Source organism: Schistocerca cancellata, chromosome 4 (genome assembly GCF_023864275.1).
Source record: "Schistocerca cancellata isolate TAMUIC-IGC-003103 chromosome 4, iqSchCanc2.1, whole genome shotgun sequence".
Taxonomy (NCBI): domain Eukaryota; kingdom Metazoa; phylum Arthropoda; class Insecta; order Orthoptera; family Acrididae; genus Schistocerca; species Schistocerca cancellata.
This window is the reverse complement of record NC_064629.1, coordinates 601,069,787-601,084,661: the sequence shown is the minus strand read 5'-3', so window position 1 is coordinate 601,084,661 and position 14,875 is coordinate 601,069,787. Positions and strand designations below refer to the sequence as shown.

The 14,875-nt window shown below is 38.3% G+C and overlaps 1 protein-coding gene across 1 annotated transcript in view; it reads right to left on the bottom strand.

The window, feature by feature from the left end:
* LOC126183816 (intermembrane lipid transfer protein VPS13A-like) overlaps positions 1-14,875 on the bottom strand; it is a 681,615-nt gene that overhangs the window by 262,117 nt on the left and 404,623 nt on the right. The window lies entirely within an intron of this gene.

Below are 14,875 nucleotides of genomic sequence, written 5' to 3'. Positions count from 1 at the left end.
AAGAGGAATTGGTTCCAGATTCACCAGAGGTAACTGTATCATGTGCTTTCATCACTGGTATTCCTTACAGAGGCTCACATAGGATCACTAGAGACGTGTCCAGTGATACTTACATCTGATTCTCTCTAATTCTTCATGAATTCCTGATAATCCAGTGTTAGGGCATCATGGAAATAATTAAGAATAGCAGTCATAGATGAGTTGGGTTGATGATCAGTCATTTCCACCCCACTGGATCATAGTCCCTCTTATACAATGCTCTGGTAATTAACTAGCATTTTTGTTTGGTTGATTTCTTCATGTTCAGGCTCCTATGGTTTTCAGCAGAGCTGGATTCCCTCTGTTCATAATCACTGTCATTTAATGCATTTATGACTGAGATTTCATCCACATTGTTGTGTTCTGTTGAAGGATTTCTTGAAAGCCAGCCTGCATCCTTGGGTTTGCATTCACTTTTTTATACCACTGTGATGTCATTTTCCTGAAGCCTCAATGTCCATCTCACTAGTTGACCCAATGGATTCTTCAGGCTAGTCAATCAGCATAAGGAATAATGGTCCACCACTATGGTGAATGGTTTGCCAAATAAATATGGCCAAAACTTGCTGAGGGTCCAAACAACTGCAAGGCACTCTTTCTCGGCTGTGAAGCAGTTCACTTCAGTCTTGGGGAGCACTCTGGAAGCATAAGCTATCAACTTCCTAAATTTGTACAAGAACTGTCCCTATTACAAAACTGCTAGCTTCAATGCAAAGTTCTATCTTGGAAATATGTGCATAGAATGCTAGAACTGAAGAAGACGTTAGCTCCTCTTTCAGTACAAGGAAAGATCTTTCTTGTGCCTTGTGCTAAGAAAATTTTTAGTCTCTCTGCAGTAATTCTTGTGACATGCCTTCATACAGAAGTCTTTTATGACTTGCTCAAAGTACAGGGTGACACAGAAAAAGAGGAACATTTCACAATCTAATAAAACTAGAAGTCATGAAGGAAAGAAATTGCACTCATAGTAATTGAAACCATACAACTTTGCCATTTACAAAACACTGATGGTATTTATCATTTTTTTTTTAAATTACATCCTTTAGATGGCATCCTCATGTATGAATACATTTGTGAAATCTGCTGTTGAGATTCCTCATTGGCCACTGCAACAGCTCAGCTGGGATACTGTGAATTGCATCCCGAATTCTCTGTTTTAACTCATCCAGGGTTCTTGATCAAGTCGTGTTGACTTTACTCTTGAGGTAGCCCCACAAGAAAAAAATCTGGTGATCCAGGGGGCCAGGGAACATTACCAAATTGTGAGATCACATGGTTACCAAACAATTCTTGCATATATGCTATTGATTGCCATGCAGTGTATGATGTCACTTAGTTCTGTTGAAATCAGGCTTCTTAAATGTTTACAAAGTTGTTCAATGCAGATGTAACGACAGATTGTAACGTCTCCACATAACGATCGGCATTGGTAGTTATTGTGTTCCCCTGTTCATTTGTGGAAACATGATCCGATAATCCCATGTGATGAAACGCCACACCACACCACACTGTCACTTTACTAGAGTGTAAAGGGCACTCATGGACGTCATTAGGATTTGTGTTTGCCCAGCAATGGTAGTTCTGTTTATTCACATAACCTGTGCCTCATCTGACATTCAAAACTTGTTTAGAAATTCATTGTCATTGTTTATTTTTGTTATCATTTGTTGACAGAATCCTAATCATAACCGGTAATTGTTGTCCTTCAATTGTTGCACCATCTGTAGTTTGTAAGGATGAAACTTTAAATCAAGATAAAGAATTCTGCAAACACTCTCCCAGGACATTCCAACCACTGCTGCTTGCTTACAAGTTGAATGCTGTGGTCTCTGTAAGACAGACTCACATACAACATCAATGTTCACTGGATAACACACACTTCTTGGTTGTCCTGTTGGTTTCTTCTTGAGGGCAGACCCAGTCTCTTCAAAGTTATTAATTCAACATTTTATCACACGTTTCGATGGAATGGCATCACGACGTCCTAAATTATAAAAGTGTCTAAACTCCCTCTGTGCTGCTACCAAACTATCATTGCTCAGTCACAGGTAGACAAAGCAGAAATGCCATGTGCCATCCTTCTTTCTCACAAGGACCACAGAAGAGGGCTAAGGACGCCTTGAACATTTAATGATGTCATTTTGCAGCATCTTCTTCACTTCCTCACACATTCTCCACTGTCCAGCTGGATAATTGGTCGATGATCCCCAGTGTTCATACAGCACTTTACCATAGGCTGCTTGGCCTGTCTTTTCTCTACTCCAGACTAGAAAGCATCCAAAAATAGATGCCAAATGGCTGTTGTTCCTCAGTCAAGCCAGATAATATTAGAAGTTTAGCAGTATCTTTCACCACTGCACTGTCTGTAGTGGTAGTGGAGAATGATTCTTCATCAATGACACTAAGCTGCCCTTGCTGAAATGGTTTGGCTCTCCCTATGCACATGCCTTTAGGGGTGAGCTGTGGCTACTTGTGACAATTGATGCAAATAGTGATCTCAAGTTCTCATTAGGCACCAAAATGCTCATGATAATCACTGGCATGTAGATTTCTTTTGTAAGCCTGAGTAGCTTTTTTGCAACTGACAAAAGCTTCACAGCTGAACTGAGCATCTTAACTGACTACTGGAACTCGTCTCATTAATGATGGTGAAATAACAATATCTTCAATGCCTAACAACCACTAAGAGCTAATTTTGTTATGGGTGTTTGTTGGAATGGTTTTGCCAATTTGCTCCTCCACTGTCTAGGACTGGTTGTGGCACATGCAAGAAGTTCCATCTAAGAATAACATTATGACTACCTTCTGACAAAATGTCAAATTCCCAGGGCTGTGCTCTATCATTGATGGTTATTCTTGTAAAAATTGTTCCTGTTGGCTGGACATAACTGCCATTTTCATGTTTCAACATAATTGATTTTGTATCATGGAACATAGTATTCCTTAGCTGACAACACTAAGTGTCCAACATCACAGAAAAGGGAGCTCCCGAGTTTACTGAAAAGGAAGCCCCTGACCTAAGTAATGCTTCACCATTTTGGCCAACAATCCTGATGTCAATGAGATTTACTTGCAATTTACTGGATGTTTTCCATGAGGTATTTGCAGCTGTGGCAGACTCACCTCTATAGATGGTTCTCTTGCTTAGCTTAGTGTTTGGTGGCTAGGTGATAAACTGGTATCTGAGTAAGGTGACAGTGAATGGCTGCAGCATGATGTGGAGCCATCTCATCCAGAGTGTGGCGGAGGGCTTCAATCCAAAGGTTAGCTATCAGTGTGACATCCCTTGCCAAAAGAGCTTGGTAAATGCCTTCTGTGACTCGTTACATCAGGTATGAGACTTACTCAGGTTCTGTCACATTATGATTTACAATGTGGCACAGAGCCAATATCATCCCACCTGTTGTATTTGGTGGCTTGGTGGAATTCTTTCAGCCATTTCACTGCATCCTGACCAGCACCTCTGCAGCCCTTCTGCATATTAATAAAATAATGGGACAAATTTACTTGGCACATCTAGTGACAACATTGAGGATATCACAGGTGGTTATCTCCAAAGGCTATAGACAACTGTGCCAGGCATGGATATGGTGGGCCACACCTATGGCAGAAACTCTAAGTTAAGAAGGCCATCACTGCCTAGCCATGTCAGTGCTGTATTTACCTTGGCTGCAACTCATCTTATAGTTTACCTTATGCATTGTTATATGCTTTCAGACGTCATATTTCTACTGGATTGCTCTATGGACTGGTTGTGATACTCTGACGTTTGACCTGATGTTTGATCTTTGGCTTTTGAGGTAATTTTGTGTATATGTATTTGCTCTCTTGGAGCTTGTGATTATTTGCTGTAATAATGTACAATTTTTATGAAACACTAAAATTTACACTCATTTGACTGTGAAAATTTACAACATTTCTTCTTCTTTTCATCAGTTTTGAGTTATGGTATTTGAAATTGGGGAACTGATGTTATTTATGTGATATAAAAGTTATTTATAAATGAAATTTTCAGGATAAAGAAACTAAAGGTTTTACATAATTCAGTTGCAAATACAAATCTTTATTTCTTTTAAATGAAAAGCTTAAGGTTTAGAAATGATATTATGAATTGTGGTTTATCCATATTATGACATACATTTTCAAACCTGGTGGTTTGTTTACAGTAAATATAGGCAATGAATCAAATATTTCTTTTCTTACATAGTTATTATCTTGTTTATTTGTATCCTTAGACAAACTGAAAAATAAGTGATATTATTGGCATTTTTATAGGTGTTTCACCAAAATTAACTTATAAAGACTAAACACTGAAAGGAGTAAAGATAGTAATTCACTATACATCTGAGGTACTGAGTGACCAACAGCACTCCAATAAGACAGAAAATGTTACAGATGATGTCCTTCTTAAAACCAGCACCATAGCTTGACTAATTGTGATGCTGGTACGATTTCATCAGACAGGGCAATGTAACTACACAGTAACGTGTGTGTGTGTGTGTGTGTGTGTGTGTGTGTGTGTGTGTGTGTGTACATGCATGTTCTGTGCTAATTAGCTCTGAGAAAAAGATATTGTCTGAAAGCTTAGCAATATTCTGTTTATGTGCCTATCGAACAGTCAATGCCTCAATTATATGGTGAGTTATCACCTTTACCCTTTCCAATATTTGTATTCCACCATGGACTCTCCATTACCATATTCATATAGTTTAGATTTTCTTGGCAAGACTAAGTCACCTCCAAATGTTATCTAGATGTAAGCACTGAATCACAAACAAATACCTTTTTTGCAGGTGGTACTAACATCTTCCTTACAGGGAAGAACCCAAGACATCTACATGCGAAGATAAATAAAGCTTCAGAGCAGCTAAATGGCTAGTTTGATGAAAACAAAAATTTCTGGATAAACACCTCTGCAACAATAAACTCCAGTGGAATTACATCATCAAAGGAAACAAAATTTTTAAGCATATGGCTCCAACATAATTTTAAATAGCAGACACATATAATCAAAACAAATGAGACACTGAAGAAAGTATGCTACAGCTTATATTTACATGCACACAAAGATAGGTTCCATACTGTTCAAATTGAAAGAATAGCAATTCTACACCACATTACTTATGATCTCTTTGATATATTAATCCTTGGTTATGAACAGTCTTTGATATTTTTTCCTTCTTTTTATACAGTTTGGTTGTAAATATATTGTTGTTATGAATGTCAGATATTGTGTTCTTTATTTTTCTTCAGTGGATAAATCAGTTAAACTTAAATGCTTCTTGCTTGCAACCATGTTCTGCAAATGGTTTTCTCAACAGGTTATGGGTCCATAGATGGAAAGCAAATAGTTGGAAGTTAAAATGTAACTACTGTGCAAGCAGTTTTGTATTTCTGGTTTATGATTTTGGAATGACAAAATGTCAGAAGAATACGAAAGCCATTTTTTGATGGAAGCAATTTTGGAAATGGAAATTTCAAAGTAGAGATATGTTTGACAAATTATATCTGTTGGATCTCACTCCACACGAATACACAAAAGAGTGAAGCTATTAGAAAATGATGTAGAAATGAAAGTGCTCAGAAAGATAAAAAACTCAAAATCTCACGAAGCATGATAAAAAGTGGAGGTCAAGAATAATAGAATGAATTGGTGAAAAGTGTCAGTCAAGAATAATAGAATGGACTGTGGACAGCCATTTGGAATTCATGAAAGACTGTAACAGTGCATTTTGAATGTGGAAAAACATGTGCAACACATGTGAAAGCAAAAGCATCACTAGACAGTTACTTCTATATAAACAGCAACAGCAATTGAAGTTCGGTCCAACAAAAAGTACTTTGACTGAGTATTTCTTAGAATTCAACAAGTTGATATGTGATTTCTTATTGACTGGTGTGACAGTAAAAGAAACTGATGTTGTGTCATCTTCTGTTGACAGTGCCGCTAGAATACAATACCATTGTAACTGCATTAGAGACATTACCCTCAGAAAATCTGGAGTCCAGCTTAGTGAAATATATGCACATAGATCATGAAAATAAGCATGCAGATAATAAGAAGAAACCTGCAGTAGACTGTACATTTTTCAGTCATGGCAAAAGTCAATGGAAAAACAAATTTGCAAATGTAATTCAGGAAGAGAAAAATGGTTTAGTTTTAAATATTATAGCAGTGATGAACTTAGACACAAATGAACTGACAGTAATAAAAGAAACAAAAAATAATAAAACTCCTTGCAAACTCAGTAACTTGTGAATCTTATGAAGTTTCTGTTAGTTCATATGCATTTTGTTTTTGTACTAGTGTTTTTAATGAATTGGTTCCATTTGTGAATGATTTGAAAGATATTGATTATGTGGAAATGCCTGAAAGACCAGTAGCAATAAACACTGCAAAATCTGGATCTGTTTTCAAGGCAATCCAGCTCAGGGAAGTTAATGTTGCCAGCTATATCAACAGGAAGATAGTTCCAATTACAATCAAAAATATTTTATTTGTTCCTGGACTGACTCACAATTTGATGTCATGCCACGAACTGGAAACAAATAATTTCAAAGTCATATTTGAGAATGGAAGAACAACTGTTCATAAAGAAAAGAGTGTTCTTGACATGACAATATAAAATGAGGCAAAACATACACTATAAAATTCTCCAGAAACTCCTGCAAGGTGTTTCTTATGAAAACACTGCAAATCTGGCCTCTAAGGTTAGAAAAATTGAATTACACTGATCTAAAGGTCCTTCCGACATATGTGGGAGGAATGAACATTGAAGATCTGAAGACACCAGAATCATGCAACATCTGCATGGAAGCCAAGCGAACAAGACTTCCACCTAGTCAGCAGAGGAGAAGAACAAAATGTCTACCGGAACTAGTACACAGTGAGGTAATGGGTCTTGTTACTCCCACAGTCTACAATGGAAAATGGTACAGCATTGCATTTATAGATAACTATACCCATTTTACAGCTGTATATGTGACGCAAAATAAACCTGAAGTACCGGCACATGTTAAACAATATGAAGCAATGGCAACAGCTCATTTGAATTTGAGGATTAGAAGATTCTGCTGTGATTATAGAGACGAATATCTGCCAAGTGGCACTAAAATCTTCTGTAACGGGAATGGTGCATTAAAATGAGTTTCTTCTACTCTGTGGTATGGTGAAACTGGAAGTAAACCCTTCCAGTTGTGCAGCATTTTTATAACTCCCTGCAGAAGTGATTGCTGAAAAGTATGATCCCAGAATGTCAAGTTTGATGAAAATCATTGATGAAATTATCATCGATAAAGGAAATGTCAATGGCTGCAGAAATGACTCAATATCAAGCAAAAATCAAGCTGAATGTGTTAAAGCTCCTGAAATCTGCAGAAGTCCCACAGAAAGAAAGCACCCTGTGTGGATAGAAGACTATGCTGCATTAGCATTAAATGTAGAAATGTACATTGAGGATGTTCTGGAGACTTTCAGTGACATTTACAACAGATCAGATAAAGAAGAATGGCTTTACACTGTGGCAGAAGAGGTGCGAGTAATAAACAAAAACAAGACTGGATAGTATGTGAATTATCTGGAAACAGGAAGGCTATGGACACTTAGTGGATTGGTAAAGTGAAATGTGATGAAGCAGGCAACATTAGTACTTCTAAAGCTAGACTAGCTACTTGAAATTGTTCTAAAAGAAGGGCATTTGTTTATACTAACATGTATGCTCCGATAGCAAAGTTGAAAACTCTGAAAACTTTCCTCACTCTTATGAATCATGAAAAATTGATTGCACATCAGATGTATGTAAAAAGTTATTTTTTCATGGAAATTTAGATGAAGAAATCTATGTAAAGATACCTGCAGAATTTAATGTAGAACCAGATACTGTATATAAGCTAAACAAAGCAATTTACGGTTTAAAGCAGGCTTCAAGTTCTTGGAATTCAATTTTTGATAAGTCTGTTATAGATTCAGACTTTGTTCAAAGCAGTGCTGAAGGATGTCTGCATACTTACAGAACTGAAACACTAAGGTTTATGTTTTGTTGCATGTAAATTTCATTATCATTTTAGGTAATGATAAGATGAAAACTGAAGAAATCAAACTAGCTTTAAGAAGTAAATTTAAAAAGAGAAGATTTGGTTTTTTTTAATAGTTCTTGGAAATTAAGATAGATAACACAGAGACTCGAATAATTTTGAGCCAGAAAGCTTATTTTGAAAGTCTGTTGAAGAGACTTGGTATGAATGAATGGAAGCCCATCAACACAGCTATGAGACTAAATTACAGAGAAGTAGAGAATGATCTAAGACTGCATGTAACAGTACCACACCAAGAATTAACAGGATGTTTGCCTTATGTAACTCGAATTATGTTGTTAATTATTTCAGCCATCATCTAAGTGATCCAATGAAATCATGTTAGGAAGTTTTAAAGAGAATACTGCATTACATAAAAGGCACATGAGATTATGTGATGCATTATAAAGCAATGAAAGTTCATACTAGCTTATGCTGATGCTGACTGGGCCGATTGTTCAGGCAGAAAATCAGTTAGCTACCATTTTCACAAAATCCTTGTACAAACAAAAATTTGAAAAATTGTCACAAGGATTAGGAATATATAAAGTTATACACTCCTGGAAATGGAAAAAAGAACACATTGACACCGGTGTGTCAGACCCACCATACTTGCTCCGGACACTGCGAGAGGGTTGTACAAGCAATGATCACACGCACGGCACAGCGGACACACCAGGAACCGCGGTGTTGGCCGTCGAATGGCGCTAGCTGCGCAGCATTTGTGCACCGCCGCCGTCAGTGTCAGCCAGTTTGCCGTGGCATACGGAGCTCCATCGCAGTCTTTAACACTGGTAGCATGCCGCGACAGCGTGGACGGGAACCGTATGTGCAGTTGACGGACTTTGAGCGAGGGCGTATAGTGGGCATGCGGGAGGCCGGGTGGACGTACCGCCGAATTGCTCAACACGTGGGGCGTGAGGTCTCCACAGTACATCGATGTTGTCGCCAGTGGTCGGCGGAAGGTGCACGTGCCCGTCGACCTGGGACCGGACCGAAGCGACGCACTGATGCACGCCAAGACCGTAGGATCCTACGCAGTGCCATAGGGGACCGCACCGCCACTTCCCAGCAAATTAGGGACACTGTTGCTCCTGGGGTATCGGCGAGGACCATTCGCAACCATCTCCATGAAGCTGGGCTACGGTCCCCCACACCGTTAGGCCGTCTTCCGCTCACGCCCCAACATCGTGCAGCCCGCCTCCAGTGGTGTCGCGACAGGCGTGAATGGAGGGACGAATGGAGACGTGTCGTCTTCAGCGATGAGAGTCGCTTCTGCCTTGGTGCCAATGATGGTCGTATGCGTGTTTGGTGCCGTGCAGGTGAGCGCCATAATCAGGACTGCATACGACCGAGGCACACAGGGCCAACACCCGGCATCATGGTGTGGGGAGCGATCTCCTACACTGGCCGTACACCACTGGTGATCGTCGAGGGGACACTGAATAGTGCACGGTACATCCAAACCGTCATCGAACCCATCGTTCTACCATTCCTAGACCGGCAAGGGAACTTGCTGTTCCAACAGGACAATGCACGTCCGCATGTATCCCGTGCCACCCATCGTGCTCTGGAAGGTGTAAGTCAACTACCCTGGCCAGCAAGATCTCCGGATCTGTCCCCCATTGAGCATGTTTGGGACTGGATGAAGCGTCGTCTCACGCGGTCTGCACGTCCAGCACGAACGCTGGTCCAACTGAGGCGCCAGGTGGAAATGGCATGGCAAGCCGTTCCACAGGACTACATCCAGCATCTCTACGATCGTCTCCATGGGAGAATAGCAGCCTGCATTGCTGCGAAAGGTGGATATACACTGTACTAGTGCCGACATTGTGCATGCTCTGTTGCCTGTGTCTATGTGCCTGTGGTTCTGTCAGTGTGATCATGTGATGTATCTGACCCCAGGAATGTGTCAATAAAGTTTCCCCTTCCTGGGACAATGAATTCACGGTGTTCTTATTTCAATTTCCAGGAGTGTAGATTAGCAATATATAGAATTGAGGCAGAGTGAAGGAATAGTAATTCTATATCACACTCCTTATGACTGATTTGATATATAATTGGTTATGAAGCACTTTTGATTTCTTCCTCCTTTCTTGTACAGTATGATCATAAATACATTGGTATTATCCATGTCAGATATTGTGTTCTTTATCTTTCCTCAGTGAATAAATCAGTTCAAGTTAAATGTTTCCTCCTTGCAACCAGTCTGAAAATATTTGTTGTGTAGGATTTGCTGTAAAGATAGAAAGATAGTGGAACAGGAGGAGAAGATTGCTGCCCTTCAGGTGGAACTAGATAAAGCGAAACAAGATCTAGGAAGGTTAAGGGGGGCAGAAGGGAAAAGAGAGGTGGGAAGTGACAAAAGGTTATACAAGAAATAGGTGTAGGACATTCTCAGACAGTGTGGTTGTGAATGTGGAAAACAGGTTTGATCTGTTGTCACAGCTGGAAACTGATGAGCCACAAATAGATGAAGGGGTAGACAGGATACAACAAACTTTCAAAAAGTGTTTGAAAAGTAAGAAGTCAGAAAACGCTGTGAAGAAAAAGAAAGTTTTGTTGTTAGGTAGTTCATATGGTAGAGGTGTTGGCCAATTGTTGCAGGGAACTAGGGCGAGGTCACAAGTTTTTTGAACCTAGTGCCAGTCTGGGTCAGGTGATAAGAGGATGTAGTTTCAGCAAAGAGTTCAAAAAGGAAGTCACTGTGGTAATAGTGGGTCGGGTGGATAACAGCATAGATAGGAACCCTAATTATTCAATTGAGAGTGACCTGATAAAGATAGCTTCAGCAACGAGACATACTGGTGCTGGGCTTGTGTCTGTTTTGAGGTGTCATGACTGGCCTCATGTAAACTCTTCTGTTAGGAGAGTTAATCTAGAGGTGGAAAAGCTGCTTGGATCAGATATGGGGTCTCATATCAGTGTGGTTCCTGTTGACTCTATCAGCACGTCGGACTATACAAGGCATGGCCTTCACCTCAACAGGAAAGGGAAGGGAAAACTGTCTGGGCTAATAGCAAATAACTTAAGAAGGGGCACTGTCACAAGTGGTAAAGTTCCAGTGGTTACAAGTGACAAATCAGCAGTTTTTTTAGGGTAGGGAGGGCAGAAACAAAAGATGTTCAGAAGCAGGCTGAAAATGACATTCACATTGATAAAACAGGCAGCCAGAAAGCAAATTTTAATGTTACACAATTCATGCAGACAGCCTCTAATTGAAACTAGAGAAACTCAAAAATTGGCAGGAAAATTAGGTTCATCCAGTTGTAATTCAGACAACGCACAAAATCAGTTATCGTTATTGCATTAGAATATCCAAGGACTAAGGGGTCAGCTTAATGAGTTGCTTATTTGTGTTAAAGAATTACAGTTGGACAAACCAGTTGATTTAATCTGCCTCTCTGAACTTTGTGTGACCACTGGTATAGACATGTTAAATGTTACAGGATTCAAGTTAGCTTCTTACTTTGGTAGAGAAAATATGGAGAAAGGAGGCATTGCCACATTTGTCAGAAACTGTTTCGATTTCAAGAATATTGATATTAGTAAATTTTGCTCAGGGCAGCACTTAGAAGCTCATGCAACAGAAGTAGTATTTCATGATAAGTCCTTTATAATAGTAGGTATATACAAATCAGCTTTAGTAAATTTTAACCTCTTCATAAAAAATCTGGAAGCTCTGCTGTCCCCTCCCTTGGTAACAAACAAGGAAATAGTGGTTGCTGGTGACTTTAATGTGGATTTATTGAATAGCTTTGTTAGTGAACAATTATTGCAGTCAGTAACACTATAATTCAATTTAGTTCCTACAGTCAACTTTGCTACTAGGATATGTAAATGCTCTGAGACTGCTATTGATAATATCTTTGTAGACAAATCTAAGGAAAAAGGTCATATCACAAAAGCAATAGTAAATGGGCTATCTGATCGTGACATGCAGCATCTTGCGTTAAATTTTGAAACTTGTCAGGATGAAAAACCTGTTAAATCTGACTACAGGAGGTGTAATAAATAAGTCAAAAATTGAGACATTCAGGAAATTGCTCAAAGACATGAAGTGGATAGATGTTTACAATACTTCTGACTCAAATGGAAAATACAAAGCATTGATTAATAAAGTTAGTTCCACTTTTGAAAATTGTTTTCCCGTAAAGGTAACTCAAATCACATAGAAGCCCAAAAGTAAACTGTGGATTACACAAGGAATAAAGATATCATGTGGGACAAAAAGGAGACTGAATCTACTATCTAGTAACAGCTCTGATGTTACAATTGTAATGCATTACAATGAATACAGCAAAATATTAAAGCAAGTAATCCATAAATTGAAGCAGCTTTATTACGAGAAAAAGATAATTACATCATGCAACAAAATAAAAACTGTATGGGATATAGTGAAGACAGAGACAGGTGGGGCCAAAAAGGAAGAGGGACAGATAGCTCTAAAAATAAGTGAGATATTGTTAAGAAGTGCATGTAATGTTGCAAACTTCTTAAACAAGTACTTCATTTCTGTTGATGACAGCTTGGGGTTATTAGGTTCGGTGAACAGTGCAATAGAGTTTCTGAGGCCAGTCTTTAAAAATAACTTCAGTGAAATGGAAATGACACTCACTTCTCCAAGAGAAGTAGCATCCATCATAATATCCTTAAAATCTAAGTATTCTAGTGGGTCCGATAACATATCATCGAAGTCAAAGAGGGCTCATGCGAGTTGAGCTCTATCTTAAGTTATTTGTGTAATAAATCTCTTATCAGTGAAAAATTCCCAGACTGGCTAAAATATGCTGAAGTTAAGCCTCTTTACAAGAAGGGGGATAAAGAGATACCGTCAAACTATCAACCAATTTCATTTTTGCCGGCTTTCTCAAAAATATTCAAAAAAGTTGTGTTCAAGCATCTTCTTAAGCATTTGACTGAAAATAATATGTTGTCCAAGTCACAGTTTGGATTTCTTAAGGGTTCTGATATAGAGAAAGCTATTTACACTTACAGTGAGAATGTACTTCTGGCATTTTCTGTGACCTGTCAAAAGCCTTTGATTGTGTGAACCACGGCATTCTCTTAAGTAAATCTGAATATTATGGCATCACCGGCAATGCTGCGAATTGGTCTGAGTCTTATCTATCTAACAGGAAACAAAGGGTGTCATTGCAAAGTACCTGTGCAGTAAGCAGTCAGTCTTCATCTGACTGGGAATTAATTACATGTGGTGTTCCCCAACGTTCCATCTTGGATCAATTGCTTTTTCTTGTATACATTAATAACCTCTCATCTGTTAGATTGCCAGATGCTAAGTGTGTTTTGTTTGCATATGATATAACATTGCAATAAGTAGAAAGTCAAGTACAGATTTAGAAATATCTGCTAACCAAATTTTCACTGACAGTAATGAGTGATTTGAAGCTGATCCACTGTCATTAAACTTTGAGAAGACCCACTATATGCAGTTCAGAATCTGTAAGAGATTACCTTCCAGCATGAGAATAACATATGAAGACATGTAGATTGAAGAGGTTGACAGTGTTAAATTTCTGGGATTACAACTCTATAATAAATTCAAATGGGAAGGGCATACCACAGGACTGCTTAAGCACCTAAACAAGTCTGTATTTGCAGTGAGAATGATGTCAGATGTAGGAGCTGTAAGTATAAAAAACTTGCATACTTTGTTTACTTTCATTCTGTTATGTCATATGGGATCATATTCTGGTGCAACTTATCAAACCGAGCAAAAGTTTTAGGGTGCAAAAGCATGTGATAAGAATCATTTGTGGTGTAAATTCATGAACATAATGTAGAAACCTGTTCACAGAAATTTGTATTCTAAACACTGCTTCTCAGTATATTTATTCTGTAATGAAAGTTGGTGCAAGTAATACAACTCTATTTCCAACCAATGGCTCAATACATAGTATCAATACTAGGAATAAGAAAAATCTACATGAAGACCTAAAATCACTTATCTTGGTCCAAAAAGGGGTCCAATGTTCAGGAACACACATTTTCAATTAACTGTCAGCAACCATTAAAAATTTGGTATCAGATAAAACACAATTTAAACAGAGTTTGAAAAACTTTTTGATAGGCAACTCCTTCTAGTTTATGGATGAATATCTTAACAGAGACCATTATGCCAGCTTAAGTAAAAACATCTGTGTGATTTCAGTTTCAACAGCACTTGGTCACAACAGTCAAGATTAGGTACTTTGTGTATGATAAATTTATTAGTACTGCATAACAATGTTTCATTCTGTCAGAGTATTAATTCTGTAAATATTAGCTGTTCCAGTTTACTGCATTGTGTTCAATTAATTCGACATTCTCCTGACAAATTAGTATTATATTCAAACATTTTATTTTTTTATGTTATACTTTCTGACAAGTTCCACATCCACGAGAATCATCTCTTTTTGGGTCTAGGGAAAGAAAACTGAATTGAATCAAATCGAATCAAATCTCAATGCAAATTGCATACTTTGCCCAATTCCACAGCATTATACAGTATGAGATTGTATTCTGGGGTAGTTCTAGTGCTAGCTCAGTCATCTTCCTGACAAAAAAAAAAAAAAAAAAAAAAGGCTATGAGAGCAATGCACCATGCATGACAAACAGATTCCTGTAGGTGCCTCCCATTCTCCTGCAAGTTTATGCTAGAAACATGTAAATATGTGAGGAAAAATTTAAAAGAGATAAATAAAAACTTAAATATAAATGAACATGATACCAGACAGAATAATAAACTCCATGTCCAGTCAAT